We start from the raw sequence: 16,663 nt of genomic DNA, 5'->3' as shown, positions 1-16,663 counted from the left end.
ATCACTACACCTGTTTTAAATCATTCATTCTTATTGAAAAATATATTTTCGATGTAAATGTGAAGAAATTCCCAACAGCACTGTCCTGTTTCAGATGTAGTTCGCATGACCTTCTAATAGAAAAAAGGTAGACATTTAGCGATATCAAGGGAAAACAGATTGTGTAAATATTGTACTTGCCAAGAGATAGAAGATGAATACCATTTTTGCTAGTCTGTCCATTGTATGAAAATATCAGAAAAGAAAACATACATATTTTTATCTGAATCCTAAAATAGACAAATTTTCAAAATGAAACAGTCACAAAATATCTTGCAATGTATATACTAGTATACCATGCAATGAACATCAGATCCTCCTCTGCTTCATAGATGTGGTATTTAGATACGATAGATGTAATTCCTGTTGAACTCATTGCTACTGTATGTGTATATGTACTTTAGGCCTATGGCCTTTTCAGTACTTGAAATATTGATTGATTGATTGATTGATTGATTGGTTGATTGATTGATTGATTGATGGATGGATGGATGGATGGATGGATGGATGGATGGATGGATGGATGGATGGATGGATGGATGGATTGGTTGGTTGGTTGGTTGGTTGATGGATGGACAAGCATACGGTGTTGAAGACCTATGATAATCCGGATCTTCACGGGCCATAGTAATTACCATTAGTTCGTGCAACTGTTATATATTAGAATAGGTCATCTACGGCGCCGCAATTCGCAGTGCATAGTTGCGTCTCTTGGGCACGCCTGAAACCTATGGTTCGGGATACGAATCCTGGATTATATTTGTCAGCACCATACCCATGCTCGGGGTTTTTTATCAAAGTGGTAAACGTCTGAGACCTGTATCACTTCGGGTTTCCTCCGACATTAAGCTGATACACCGTGATAAACAGGAATACAGTCCCAAGCAGCGTTAAACCCAACTCACTCACTCACTATATCGGGATAGTTTATCCTTGCATTAATCCTGGTGATTTCCTTTCCAGAGTAACACAAGGCCAGAGTCGGGGACGTACTTTACACTGACGCCTCTGACGTCACAGAATATCACCAGGAAGTAATACAGATAAAGGTAGGAACTCTCTTGCATGTCCCCTCGTACCATGAATTACTTCCACCACCGACACCGACACCGACACCGACACCGACACCGACAACACGACCAGCAACACCGACACCGACACCGACACCACCACCGACACCGACACCGACACCGACACCGACACCACCACCGACACCGACACCAACAACACGACCAGCAACGCCGACACCACCACCACCGACACCAACACCAACAACAACACCACCAACAACAAACACAACAACACCAACACGAACACCACCACCACCACCACCACCAACAACAACAACAACAACAACAACAACAACATCACCAATACCGACACCGACACCGACACCAACACCAACACCGACACCGACACCGACACCAACACCAACACCGACACCGACACCGACACCACCACCGACACCAACACCAACACCACCACCGACACCAACAACACGACCAGCAACGCCGACACCACCACCGACACCAACACCGACACCAACACCAACAACACGACCAGCAACGCCGACACCACCACCGACACCAACACCAACACCAACACCAACACCAACACCAACAACACGACCAGTAACGCCGACACCACCAACACCGACACCGACACCAACACCACCTACAACACCACCACCAACACCACCAACAACAACAAGAACAACATCACCAACACCACCAACAACAAAAACACCACCACCACCAACAACAACATCACCAACACCGACACCGACACCGACACCAACACCACCAACACCACCACCACCACCACCAACACGACCAGCAACGCCGACTCCACCACCACCGACACCGACACCGACACCGACACCAACAACAACACCAACACCACTAACACCAACACCAACAAAAACACCACCACCACCACCACCACCAACAACAACAACAACAACACCACCAACATCAACACCGCTACTACTACTACTACTACTACTACTGCTGCTACTACTACTACTGCTACTACTACTAATACGACTAATTCTACGACTACTACTACATGTACACTGTACGTTATTGTTCCACACATCACCTGCTACGTTGTGATATACTACGAGACATACACACCAATATTACCGTGACGCACACTGCCACTACGATATTAGACAGTGACACAACTACAGAGCTCACGACGGACAAAATAGTCGAGGAATATAAGGCACTATCTGTCGTACATTTGCTGACATTTAAAACCACTCAAAACAACGACGCCCACCATGCAAATATAACCCCCAGCGAACACAGTGGTACTCGGATGCCACACATAATCCGTCTGGAACACCGTCGACGATTTTTTTCTCATGATCTCACCATCAGTGACAGTAGCTATAGATCCCAGGATCCATTTATACGTCCACTGGTTTGAGAACCGCTCGAATGTGAGCACAACGGCCTAATTAGTGCTACAAGTTAGCATCCTCCATTGAGTGGGGGGTCTTCGTTACCCTTCTGTGCAAACAGCACTAGGCCTGGGATCGCCGCTTCAGTCTAAATCAGCCTACAGATAAGAAAAACATTGATGGACCAAACTGAAGCAGAAACTCTATCAAACAGAGAGGCGCTGATAAGTCGATGTGATGCTCATGCGATGATGATGCTGTAGCCCCCGTCGGAATTGTACAGCAGGTATCTTGGACCTGTCAGCAAACGGATATGCGTGTTCTGGATATAGAAGTTACCCTTTGGTATATATTTAGTCGGTGTTGACTTTGTAACGACACTTGTCAGGTTTATGTCGTCTATCGCTCAGCTTGTGTCCATGCCTCCGATACAAAATTAGACAAGATTGTTTATTTTGGGGGACGGATTTTGAGAGTGAAAAAATAGTATCGGTAGGTCGAAAAAAACCCATTGTACCAGATTTTTTTATGCATCTTATAATTTGATGTGTATCGATAGTAGGGTGGTCACGATAAATCGAAATATCGATATATTGCTATTGGTGAGAACTTAAAGTCAATAAATCGATAGTTAAATCAGTTTCCGATCAATAGTATCGATTTCAGTTAGGAATATCGATAGTTTCGAGTGTATTTAGCATATCATGCGATTGAGTTAAATGCTGTTCAAATTTGTTTTTCTTTTGATCATGAGTGTTAGTAATGTACACATGATAATGTGGAAGTTTCTTTTTCTTAAATTATTAGCGTAAAGAAAAAACAAATCAGTCATATCTCACTCTGTACTTGTTATTTGTTGTTGTGGTTGTTACATTCAAAGGAAACTTTAGTTCCAAGGTTTAATTCAACTCTAAAATCCATCTACAATGATACACTGAAAACCATATGTATCGCAATAGTTGCTTGCAATATCAATAGTTATCGCAATAGTTTCTTTCAATATAAATAGTTATCGCAATAGTGATTTCCAGACCAATAGTCACCCCTAATCGATAGGTGACGTAAATGTAATTTTTTTGGCCTGGTTATGGTTCTAATAAATATAATAGCCTACATCTAAAAATATCTGACATTTCTGTTTTTTATCAATTCGTGTTGATTGTGGTTTAAGACATATTTGACTTCTAATGACGATTTATCGTTTAAAAAATTAGTCATATAAAAATCCCTATGACTATTTTATTGTCAAAGCGATTTTTACCGTCGGCAGTATAAAAACTCATTCTGATGTTTTTGTTTCCTTTTTAAAGTCGACGGATCCGTAAGCCAAACAAAAAGTATGCAAGGCCTTAAAAAATAGAATAAAGTAAAACCAGGTGTATAACCGAGTTAACACTACACATGGCACTATGGGATACTGAGTTAACACTACACATGGCACTATGGGATACTGTCCGACAGTGAGTTAACACTACACATGGCACTATGGGATACTGAGTTAACACTACACATGGCACTATGGGATACTGTCCGACAGTGAGTTAACACTACACATGGCACTATGGGATACTGTCCGACAGTGAGTTAACACTACACATGGCACTATGGGATACTGAGTTAACACTACACATGGCACTATGGGATACTGTCCGACAGTGAGTTAACACTACACATGGCACTATGGGATACTGAGTTAACATTATACATGATACTATGGGATACGGAGTTAACATTATACATGATACAATGTGATACGGAGTTAACATTATACATGGTACTATGGGATACGGAGTTAACATTATACATGATACTATGGGATACGGAGTTAACATTATACATGATACTATGGGATACGGAGTTAACAGTATACTTGGTATCCGATGAATAGTAAACGTTTTACTATGGAATAATGAAGTGATAAGGCCAGGATATGAAGCGGCTTTCCAGTCAGCGCCATTCTGTCGTAGCACAGATCACCAACAAGAGAGCAGGACCACCACTGCTATAAGCAGATAACATCCGTTAAACGCTTTACGTGAACGTGGATGCTGGAGGGATGGATTTGTGTTTCCCAGCCAATACCAGATCGGTTTATAGCCCCGATCAGACTGTTTTATTGCAGTTGAGCCTACTCTACAGCCGTCAGTGTGGCAGGTACATGCATAAACCTTTCACCTGGTAGCGGATAGGTAATCCGACACCACAGCAGCATTATAGACGTCATGTCCGTGGAAGATATTGGTGATGTTAACTTGATGTTTGATCATTTGCTCTGTTGTCATGGTAACTGTATATTTAATTTCGTGATGCACATCTCGTCGCTGAAGCCTCGGTAATGGTTGCACCGGGTCGTCCTTCAAATATAAACATCTCCTCTGTTGCCATGGTAACTGCATATTTAACTTCGTGGTGTACGTGTCTCAGCTGAAGCCTCGGTAATGGTTGCTCCGGGTCGTCCTCCAAATATAAACATCTCCTCTGTTGTCATGGTACAACGCAGTACAATCATAATGTACAACCACAGTACAATCATAATGTACAACCGATGTACAATCATAATGTACAACCACTGTACAATCATAATCTACAACCACAGTACAATCATAATCTACAACCACAGTACAATCATAATGTACAACCACAGTACAATCATAATCTACAACCGATGTACAATCATAATGTACAACCACAGTACAATCATAATCTACAACCACGGTACAATCATAATCTACAACCACAGTACAATCATAATCTACAACCGATGTACTATCATAATGTACAACCACAGTACAATCATAATCGACAACCACAGTACAATCATAATCTACAACCACAATACAATCATACATCTACAACCGATGTACAATCATGATGTACAACCACAGTACAATCATAATCTACAACCACGGTACAATCATAATCTACAATCACGGTGCAATCATACATCTACAACCACAGTACAATCATACATCTACAACCACAGTACAATCATACACCTACAACCACAGTACAATCATACATCTACAACCACAGTACAATCATACATCTACAACCACGGTACAATCATACATCTACAACCACAGTACAATCATACATCTACAACCACGGTACAATCATACATCTACAACCACAGTACAATCATACATCTACAACCACGGTACAATCATACATCTACAACCACAGTACACTCATACATCTACAACCAGGGTACAATCATACATCTACAACCACAGTACAATCATACATCTACAACCACGGTACAATCATACATCTACAACCACAGCACAATCACACATCTACAACCCCAGCACAATCACACATCTACAACCCCAGCACAATCACACATCTACAACCCCAGCACAATCACACATCTACAACCACAGCACAATCACACATCTACAACCACAGTACAATCACACATCTACAACCACAGTGCAGCTACCCTCACTGTTCTACGAGTACGTATAATACAAGGACACTCAATGTATGCTTAACTCGAGGGAGGTATTATTTGTGGTCAAATCTGTGACGTATTTGTGGCAGCCGGACAAGGCTCCAACTCCACCAGCTAAGTCAGAGTTCCTTCCGTCGCTCTGTGCCGGTTAATCTCTCATGTCCGTCCTTCCTGATCCCGACATTTTCGTCATTGCCATAAACAGCATATAATTGCTTGGCGATCTCTGTCTATTATTCGAGGGTCGATTGATAAGTTGTGAGCCTCACATAGAAAGACTTCACTGAAAGACGTTAAATGATCTATTTTCCAACATAATCGCCTCACACATTCTTAAACATTTACCAACGATGTTGGAGGGATTTTAGTCCTTCTCCCATGCTGCCACAAAAGCTCTCCACAACGACTGACGGGTAGCCTAGTGGTTGGTTAAAGCGTTCGCTCGTCACGCCGAAGATCCAGGTTCGATTCTCTACAAGGTACAATGTGTACATGGTTTTACGCCGCTTTTAGCAATATTCCAGCAATAACACGGCGGGGGACACCAGACATGGGCTTCACACATTGTACCCATGTCGGGAATCGAACCCGGGTCTTCGGCGTGAGGAGCGAACGCTTTAACCACTAGGCTACCCGACCGCCCCCTTATGTGGCAGGACGCTATGTACCATTACCTCCCAGTGTAAATACTTCATACCCCATTTCCTCACACCAGCACACGTACATGGCATCGTTCTGTTTGTAGCGCTGTGGAAGTCTCGGCTGTCGGTGACGCCCAATGACGTCGTTCCGCAAACACACGTAAATGTCACTACCACCAGCCAAACTATTGATCAAGCCAGGTTGTAATCAAGACACATTCTACCTGTAATTATCCCTCTGGAAAGTATTGTCCCACAGGCCTATTTCCTCGGGCCTGGTATTCTGTACATTATGACGGTCCGAAATATCCCGATCAATAGAGGTTTGTCACTATCTTGGCTTACTTATCAAGCTATGTTTGTCCATTATAGAAATGAAATCCGACTACTAGATACGCCTGTTGGTTGGCTATGACGCCAATGCATTTATGTTTGAAGTAGCTAGGTAAAGAAAGTTTTGTATAGCAATAATTGGGGCTGTCTATTTCAAGAGCAAATATTAATTAAGAAATACGAAACAATGTTGGATGACAAAGAAGTAGTTTCAATGGATGAAGGAAAGAAATGTGTCTCTTCTCATAGTGTGATGTCAAATATAGAACTGATGCTGAAAGGATACATGATACAAACGTCTCCTATAATAAAGGAAGGAATCGATCAATAACAGGCGAGAAGACCTACATAACACGTGACCCAAATAAGTGACAATGAAATTTCCATTCTGCACACGATACCATTTGTGACGTGTAGAAAAAAAGCGATGAAAAGTTGAAGTTTTGGGGATTAGGCAGCGTATCAAGTGAACGCTCGATGCCTACCTCTAAGGGAGCATCCATTTGATTTGTAGGGGGGTGGGTGGTAATGTTGTTTTAGCACAATCTAGTTTTCTACAGCTGCAAACAATTGATCAATTTTTGTTAGTAACGCAAAAAATGACGTGTTGGTGTTTACCACAAAACAAACTATGAATGGTTCACCACTGCCAGCGAACTATTCACTTTGGGCGTATTTCTGAAGAAAACATTCATTTATCCCCCAACCCCAAATGGAAATCAAATGCATGCTCCCTGAGGGTCCTGGACACGCCTGTGGTGAGTTATCATGACTTTATGAAAGCCGACATTTAGTAGTCTCATAACTTGCTGCAGAACCTGTCAGTTCCCATTGGGTTTCTTGAGTTCATCAACTGGCCTATAATTATTAATGATTCAGCCTAGATTACAGTCGATCTGTCTGGCAATATCTGTCTGTCTGTCTGTCTGCCTGCCTGCCTGTCCGTCTGTCTATCTGTCTGCCTGTCTGCCTGCCCGTCTGTCTGTCTGTCTGTCTATCTGCCTGCCTGCCTGCCTGTCCGTCTGTCTGTCAGTCTGTCTGTCTGCCTGCCCGTCTGTCTGTCTATCTGCCTGCCTGCCTGTCTGTCCGTCCGTCTGTCTGTCAGTCTGTCTCTCTGTCTGCCTGCCTGCCTGCCTGCCTGTCTGTCTGTCTGTCTGCCTGTCTGTCTGTCTGTCTGCCTGTCTGTCTGCCTGTCTGTCTGTCTGTCTGTCTGTCCGTCTGTCTGTCTATCTGTCTGCCTGCCTGTCTGTCTGTATGACATTCTAGCTGTTAATCTATGTACAAGGGAACCCGCGGTACGTGGAAACGCCATCTTGTGTACGATTCCCGGATTGCCTATAGTGAGTGAGTACGGTTTTACGCCGCTTTTAGCAATATTCCAGCAACATCATGGAGGGGGACACCAGAAATGGGCTTCACAAATTGTACCCATGTCGGGAATCGAGCCCGGGTGTTCGGCATGACGAGCGAACACTTTAACCACTATGCTACCCGACCGCCCCTATCAGATTGCCTATAAATAGATAAAGGGACATTGTCAACCGATCTCGAGGGGTACATGGTGTGATGTACCCTGTGTGTGATCCTACATATACTCATACAGACTCGGAATAGATGTCTGAACTTTCACCGACAAATACGCCATTTTGACAGATGACGCAAACGAAGAGTTACCTCCCTTTACCCAATGCATTCGGATAAACATCGGTTCATTCTATTTAACGATTCGTATGCGAGATACACAAGTTACCTTAGGTGTGTTCCGACGGGTGTATGAGCGGACTGCATGGAAAATAATTGCGCGCTCCTTAACCAATCAGAAGCTACTATTTTCATGTATAATGCTATTTACCAATGATTCATTAATCCGACAATTCGTTAAACCGGACTCAGCAGGGAAGATACTGTCGGAATAGCGGGGTTCGAAGTAGTAACAAAACAGAACTGTCTCCATATATCTATTTAGTTTCTACACTGTGCGTAAACATCTTCCTATGCAGTATTAGTCTATTCTATTAGCTATTTTAATTCATTTAAAAAAAAAAAAGATTGCGATATTTATGTATCGGTCAAGTGCGATGTGTCTCGTTGTCTGACCCCTGTGAGGCTTGAGGGGGGGCATGGGTGAGGGGGCATGAGTCTAAGGCGCCGCAATTCGCTTTGCAGAGTTGCGTCCCATGGGCACGCCAGAAACCTACGATCGTGGGTTCGAATCCTGGCTCGCTCCGATGTTCCTAGGTTGATCAGCACCATACCCGTGCTCGTGGGTTTCGTCAGTGTGGTAAATGTGTTTCACCAGCATCGCTTCGGGATTTCCTCCCACAGCAAGCTGCCACGCCTTAGGAGGGGGCACGAGAGGCGCAGCGATTCGCAATGCAGAGTTGCGTCCCTTTGACACGCCAGAAACCTATGATTGTGGGTTCAAATCCCGGTTCACCCCGATTATGTTTCTAAGTTTGTCAGCACCATACCCGTGCTCGTGGGTTTCACCGAAGTGGTAAACGTCTGAGACCTGCATCACTTCGGGCTTTCCTCCCACAATAAGCTGACACGCCGTGATATAACTGGAATAATGTTAAAAGCAGCGTAAAACCCAACTCACTCAGTTATATAAATGGAAAAATTGTGAAAAGCAGTATCAAACCCAACTGACTCACTCACTTATCAGGTTTGAAAAACACCATGCAGAATCTCTGCCTATGGTTAAGACATCTTTGGATCGCTCGTAATCCTTGTTTCCATCATATTCTCCATTGTGTTTATTCTCTCACACTTAAAGGGACGGTAGGGTAGCCTAGTAATTTAAACGTTCCATCATCACGCCGACAATCCGGGTCGAATCCCCGCATGGTATATGATACCAAGTTTGAGTTCATTCTTGGTTTCTAACGCAGTGCTATGGAACTATTTCTTTGTCGAGGATAGCCCAACTCACACTCCAAACTGCGAAAAACGTATTGTTTTGCATAACTATATAGATATGCTACTACAACAGCTTGTTTGTTTGTTGTTTAACGCCGTACTCAGCAATGTTCCAACTGTATGACGGTGGTCTGTAAATAATCAACTCGGACCTGACAATCAAGTGTTTGACATCATGAGCATCGATCCTCTCAACTGGGATTCGATGACATGCATCAACCAAGTCTGCGAGCCTGACCAACCGCTCCCGTTAGTTATTGGTACATAGCTGTTTTTAATAAGTACATGGCTGTGGTCATAGGTACGTAGTTGGTGTTATAGGTACGTAGCTGTGTTTATAGGTACATAGCTGTGGTTATTGGTACGTAGCTGTGGTTATTGGTACATAGCTGTGGTTATTGGTACGTAGCTGTGGTTATAGGTACGTAGCTGTGGTTATTGGTACATAGCTGTGGTTATTGGTACGTAGCTGTGGTTATAGGTACGTAGCTGTGGTTATTGGTACATAGATGTTGTTATTGGTACATAGATGTGGTTATTGGTACGCAGCTGTGGTTATAGGTACATAGCTGTGGTTACAGGTACGTAGCTGTGGTTATTGGTACGTAGCTGTGGTTATTGGTACGTAGCTGTGGTTATTGGTACGTAGCTGGTGTTATAGGTACGTAGCTGGTGTTATAGGTACATATCTGTGGTTATTGGTACATAGTTATGGTCATAGGTACATAGCTGTGGTTATTGGTACGTAGCTGGTGTTATTGGTACGTAGCTGGTGTTATAGGTACGTAGCTGGTGTTATAGGTACATATCTGTGGTTATTGGTACATAGTTATGGTCATAGGTACATAGCTGTGGTTATTGGTACGTAGCTGTGGTTATTGGTAGGTAGCTGGTGTTATAGGTACGTAGCTGGTGTTATAGGTACATATCTGTGGTTATTGGTACATAGTTATGGTCATAGGTACATAGCTGTGGTTATTGGTACGTAGCTGGTGTTATTGGTACGTAGCTGTGGTTATTGGTACGTAGCTGGTGTTATAGGTACGTAGCTGGTGTTATAGGTACATATCTGTGGTTATTGGTACATAGTTATGGTCATAGGTACATAGCTGTGGTAATTGGTACATAGCTGTGTGTTTTTGGCACATAGCTTTGTTTATTGGTACGTAGCTGTGGTTATATGTAGATAGCTGTGGTTATTTAAGAATTGACCTTCACTTTGAGTTCATTGGAGTATGAACCTTCATAGAGTGAGGGCCAAACTGTATGAACGTCGGAGCTTGCAATGGTCATCATTGATCAACTGGCCGATCATTGAAAGGTGAATAAAGATGCGTCAAACAGACACAAAGGTAAATTCATAGATTGCTGGAGACGGTCACGATTGGAGTCGATACTACGATAGTTTAGATGTGCATTTCTTCGTTTGTTCATTAGGATAGGCCGAGGATATTTGAGAACAATCAAGCAGTCACGCTCTCTGACATTTCTCAAAGTATACTGAAACGCTGAGACCAAGAATAAAGGTTCTAAAAGATCAGAAAGAACGCTTATGTATGTTTCGTGCTAGGGAATTCCCAGGGATTTCCCCAGGAATGTGGAAGTAGTACGTCAGTGTTTACGTCATTTCAAGAACACGGTCTCGTGAAAAACGTATGAACGTCAAATTGTGTCTTCATACACTTATGAACGTCAATTTCGCGGTCATGTGACCGACCTCTCGTCGAATGGAAAAGCCGTATATCGTGTAAACTTCAAATTAAAAAATTATAGGTACATAGCTGTTGTTATAGGTACATAGCTGTTGTTATAGGTACATATCTGTTGTTATAGGTACATAGTTGTGGTTATAGGTACATAGTTGTTGTTATAGGTACATAGTTGTGGTTATAGGTACATAGCTGTTGTTATAGGTACATAGCTGTTGTTATCGGTACATAGCTGTTGTTATAGGTACATAGTTGTGGTTATAGGTACATAGCTGTTGTTATAGGTACATAGTTGTGGTTATAGGTACATAGCTGTGGTTATAGGTACATAGTTGTGGTTATAGGTACATAGTTGTGGTTATAGGTACATAGTTGTGGTTATAGGTACATAGTTGTGGTCATAGGTACATAGCTGTTGTTATAGGTACATAGTTGTGGTTATAGGTACATAGTTGTGGTCATAGGTACATAGCTGTTGTTATAGGTACATAGCTGTTGTTATAGGTACATAGTTGTGGTTATAGGTACATAGTTGTGGTTAGAGGTATATAGTTGTTGTTATAGGTACATAGCTGTTGTTATCGGTACATAGCTGTTGTTATAGGTACAAAGCTGTGGTTATAGGTACATAGTTGTGGTCATAGGTACATAGCTGTGGTTATAGGTACATAGTTGTGGTTATAGGTACATAGTTGTGGTTATAGGTACATAGTTGTGGTTATAGGTACATAGTTGTGGTTAGAGGTATATAGTTGTTGTTATAGGTACATAGCTGTTGTTATCGGTACATAGCTGTTGTTATAGGTACAAAGCTGTGGTTATAGGTACATAGTTGTGGTCATAGGTACATAGCTGTGGTTATAGGTACATAGTTGTGGTTATAGGTACATAGTTGTGGTTATAGGTACATAGTTGTGGTTATAGGTACATAGTTGTGGTTAGAGGTATATAGTTGTTGTTATAGGTACATAGCTGTTGTTATCGGTACATAGTTGTGGTCATAGGTACATAGCTGTGGTTATAGGTACATAGTTGTGGTCATAGGTACATAGCTGTGGTTATAGGTACATAGTTGTGGTTATAGGTACATAGCTGTGGTTATAGGTACATAGTTGTGGTCATAGGTACATAGCTGTGGTTATAGGTACATAGCTGTTGTTATAGGTACATAGCAGTTGTTATAGGTACATAGCTGTTGTTATAGGTACATAGTTGTGGTTATAGGTACTTAGCTGTGGTCATTTGTGGTTATGATAGTGATTTATTAACTCGTGCTCATGAAACAGACGGAATCGTACAACACAGGACATTTAGGCTGATTCATCGAACACATGGTGTCATCTGTGCGTGAAGTTGTATTCATGTCGATTTTTGTTGTATTTCAATATCGGATACCAATGAAAGACTTCTCCCAGGAAGCACTTCCTAATCAAACCCACCCAGAACGTTTCGAAGAATGCGAAGACTCCTCAACACTGCAGCCTTCTCCATTACCCAGATTGTCAGGAGGGCTGCCTTCTGCATTAACCAGATTGTCAGAAGGGCTGCCTTCTGCATTACCCAGATTGTCAGAATGGCTGCCTTCTGCATTACCCAGATTGTCAGAAGGGTTGCCTTCTGCATTGACCAGATTGTCAGAAGGGCTGCCTTCTGCATTACCCAGGTTGTCAGAAGGACTGCCTTCTGCATTACCCAGATTGTCAGAAGGGCTGCCTTCTGCATTACCCAGGTTGTCAGAAGGACTGCCTTCTGCATTACCCAGATTGTCAGAAGGGCTGCCTTCTTCATTACCCCGATTGTCAGAAGTGCTGCCTTCTGCATTACCCCGACTGTCAGAAGTGCTGCCTTAGGGCTGCCTTCTGCATTACTCAGATTGTCAGAAGTGCTGCCTTCTGCATTACTCAGATTGTCAGAAGGGCTGCCTTCTGCATTACCCCGATTGTCAGAAGTGCTGCCTTCTGCATTACCCAGATTGTCAGAAGTGCTGCCTTCTGCATTACCCCGATTGTCAGAAGGGCTGTAGTGTTGGGGTCCATCCATGCGACCCAGAATATGTAGAGGGCGTTATAAAAAAAATGATAAATACAAAATACTTTGGAATAGGCCCGTATACAGCCCCAGACCTATCCAGACCAACAAACCTGATCTTGTCCTTTTTGATAAATTCAATGAAATCGTTTATATCATTGAAGTTTTTCTCCCTTTTGACACTAATATGTTTGACAGTTGTCCGACTGTTCTCGGTGCCTTAGGTTTGGTACCTCACAATCTGTTGACTGACATTGGGAGAGTACCCGGGTTTGCTACCAGGAATACATCTGGGTGATGCAGAACGCTGCAGTGTCGGGGCTGCAGTTCTTTGTGGGTTGGACTAGCGCCATTTCCATTCACTGTCTGGCTGCGTGAAAGGGTGCAATGCCTGAGCTGATGCTGAGCCTAACAGCCTGACAGTGCCAGAATCACCCAAACCCTCTTTGCTGCATTATTATTTTAATCTGCACATAATAAAAATTGAAAAAAATCACATACGAGACCAAATATACCAATTGCTCTGACATTGCAAATGCAGTGACAGTGATTACTGTGCACAGAAAGAAGTTCTGATGTATTACACGTATCAGTTTGATCCTTCCTTTGATTTATGTGTCAACGGCAATGATGATGAAATGTTTAAATCACCCAACGCACTATTGACCACCAGCCTCCCGGACCTATTGCTAACAAGACAACAATACGAAACATAGTTGTTGGTGAAAGTGTTTTGTATTAACGAGAAGGGATATGTATGTAATATCATTACTCCCGTGTCCACGTGGCACATGGCTGCGTGATTGCACTAGTTAGTCCTACCATCAAAGCCTGTGGACAAAGGCCGATGTTGGAAACCTCGCTGATTGAGATGATAAAGGGCGAGACGACTCTCGGGGTCGGGGCATATAATCGTACCTTTCCGTGCTTACATTCATTACTCGATGTAAGAACAGTAATCATACTGTAATTGTTTCCAAGTAATGTTCTCCTAGAATTGTCCAGCGTTGATATAATCGGGTCGGTGTGATAGGTGTCGAAACTAAATCTTACGTAATGCCACAGGTGACGAACGTCTCGCTCTGAGAAAAGTTAACATCGTCAACAAAAAACAGAAATTGAATGTGTGTGTGTGTGTGTGTGTGTTGTGTGTGTGTGTGTGTGTGTGTGTGTGTGTCTCTCCATGCCTCTCTTTCTATATAATGCTCTCTCTCTAATCCTTCTCTCCATCCCTCTATCTTTCTCTGACTGACTGACTGATATAAAAGATTTAACGTGCGCTTTCCGACTACAGCGTATTTCGTTCTCTATAATCATCCTCTCAAATCCACTCTCTCCATCCCTCTATCTTTATCTATAATCCTCCCCCTCTAACCCACTCTCTCTATAATCCTCTTTGTCTAATACCCTCTCTCCCTCCCTCCCTCTATCTCTCTCTATAATCCTCCCTCTCTAATCCCCTCTCTCCTTCCCTCCCTCTATCTCTCTCTATAACATCTCTGTCTCTAATCCCCTCTCTCAATCCCTCTATCTCTCTCTCTAATCCTCTCTATCTAATCCCCTCTCTCCATCCCTTTATATCTCTCTATAATCCCCTCCCTCTGATTCCCCCTCTCCATCCATCCCTCTCTTTCTCTCTCGCCCTATCTCCCTCGCTCTTCCCACTCACTCTTTCACCTTCCTCTCCTCTCTCTCCCTCCCTCTCTCCAATCCTCCCTCTCCGCCTCATTCTCTTTCTCTCTCCCTACCTCCTTGGCCCTTCCCCTCTCTCTTTCTACCTCCCCCACCCCACCCTCTACCATCTATCACCAACCCAAATCTAACAACCATATCATTAATAAAGTCCATTAGGAGCTTTTTTTGTTTTCATATGTTTCCCTTGAATAACTCGAATTTAAAAGACTCAAATATGAACTACATAAAATCATTTCATCAGTCATAATACAATTTTCTTTTCATTTTATCCTTTAGACTGTCGGAATGAAAAAAAACACAATGTATTAACATCATGTTTTTCTCACGAGATTATGTTTAAAACTCTTCATGTTAATGTAGAATTAGTCATACCGGTGACAACACGACAGCACTACCACATAAGATACCTGCTTTGTATGTAAATGCCACCATTCAATGTATAACAACCTTGCTCCGGCTATATTGGGCTCGCTAAGCGACTTCAACTTCAACCTCCAGGGTTTCATTCTATCTGAGCATGCTGTACCCTTAAGCAGATTCGTGAAAAAAAGAAAATATAGTTCCAAAACCAAATCTTGAAACGATTTAAAAGTGTAAAAGTTCTTTAGATCAGCGAAAATAGTTTTCGCATCATTTTATAGAACCGTTTGATCGTGGCTTTACTGTACACGTAATATTGGCGTGGTGGGGTAAATGGTTTTGGTTTAGCAGCTTGGGTAATAATAAACTTGTATTAAAGAGCTTTATTGGATTTTTTCTGGTATACGGTGTTTCCCTACGGGCTGAATACAGACGCAAAGTCTTGTTCGAGGGAAGTTACAACTTGGGGGTAGCTGTGCAATCAGGAAATACTTGACCTTGATTAGAACCCAATTAAAACCGCCCAGGTGGAATTCTCATGTGCCATTAATGCTGTAATTAATGAGGTCATATCTCCTCACGATGAGATATGTGTGGCCGTCACACCAAGGGGAGGGTATAATTCTATTAAGTACACGGCACGAGAGCCTAGCCCGGAGCGAGAACAATCATGTCGATGTACGATAATGTCCCGCTAACCAGATCAAAGAGGCCAACATTAGGTTTAGTTATTAACCAGTCAGAGACACATACACCGCTACTGCCCTAAGGTTTAATAACGGTATTATTAACACAGGGCGTTAGTGTATGATGCGTTTGTGGACTACGAGAGTGTGATGGAGCTGCTATGCCGAAGGTCCTTTACAGGGTGGCTGCGTTGTGGTACCTCGTACTAATCTACATCGCACGCCTTACTTAGATACATCTTGGTTCTCGCTTCATTATGATATTGTTTGAAATAAGACCGCTAACAATAACACTGCCATGCTACCAATCATGACAATAAAAGGGTCATGTTTATTGTTTACACGTGGCCAAAGCATCAACTTCCACATGTATGCAACGTTTTTGAAGT

General features: G+C 42.6%; 1 protein-coding gene across 1 annotated transcript in view; it reads left to right on the top strand.

The window, feature by feature from the left end:
• Positions 1-16,663, top strand: part of LOC139448536 (uncharacterized) — a 92,283-nt gene that overhangs the window by 31,241 nt on the left and 44,379 nt on the right. The window contains exon 2 of the mRNA XM_071230095.1: positions 1,003-1,088. The gene's annotated coding sequence lies outside the window, so the exon portion shown is untranslated. The remainder of the gene's footprint in view (positions 1-1,002; positions 1,089-16,663) is intronic.

The sequence above is a fragment of the Haliotis cracherodii genome, unplaced genomic scaffold, assembly GCF_022045235.1.
Source record: "Haliotis cracherodii isolate W230 unplaced genomic scaffold, xgHalCrac1.p SCAF_7, whole genome shotgun sequence".
Taxonomy (NCBI): Eukaryota; Metazoa; Mollusca; class Gastropoda; order Lepetellida; family Haliotidae; genus Haliotis; species Haliotis cracherodii.
The sequence above is the reverse complement of the archived record's forward strand: the minus strand, read 5'-3'. Positions and strand labels throughout refer to the sequence as shown.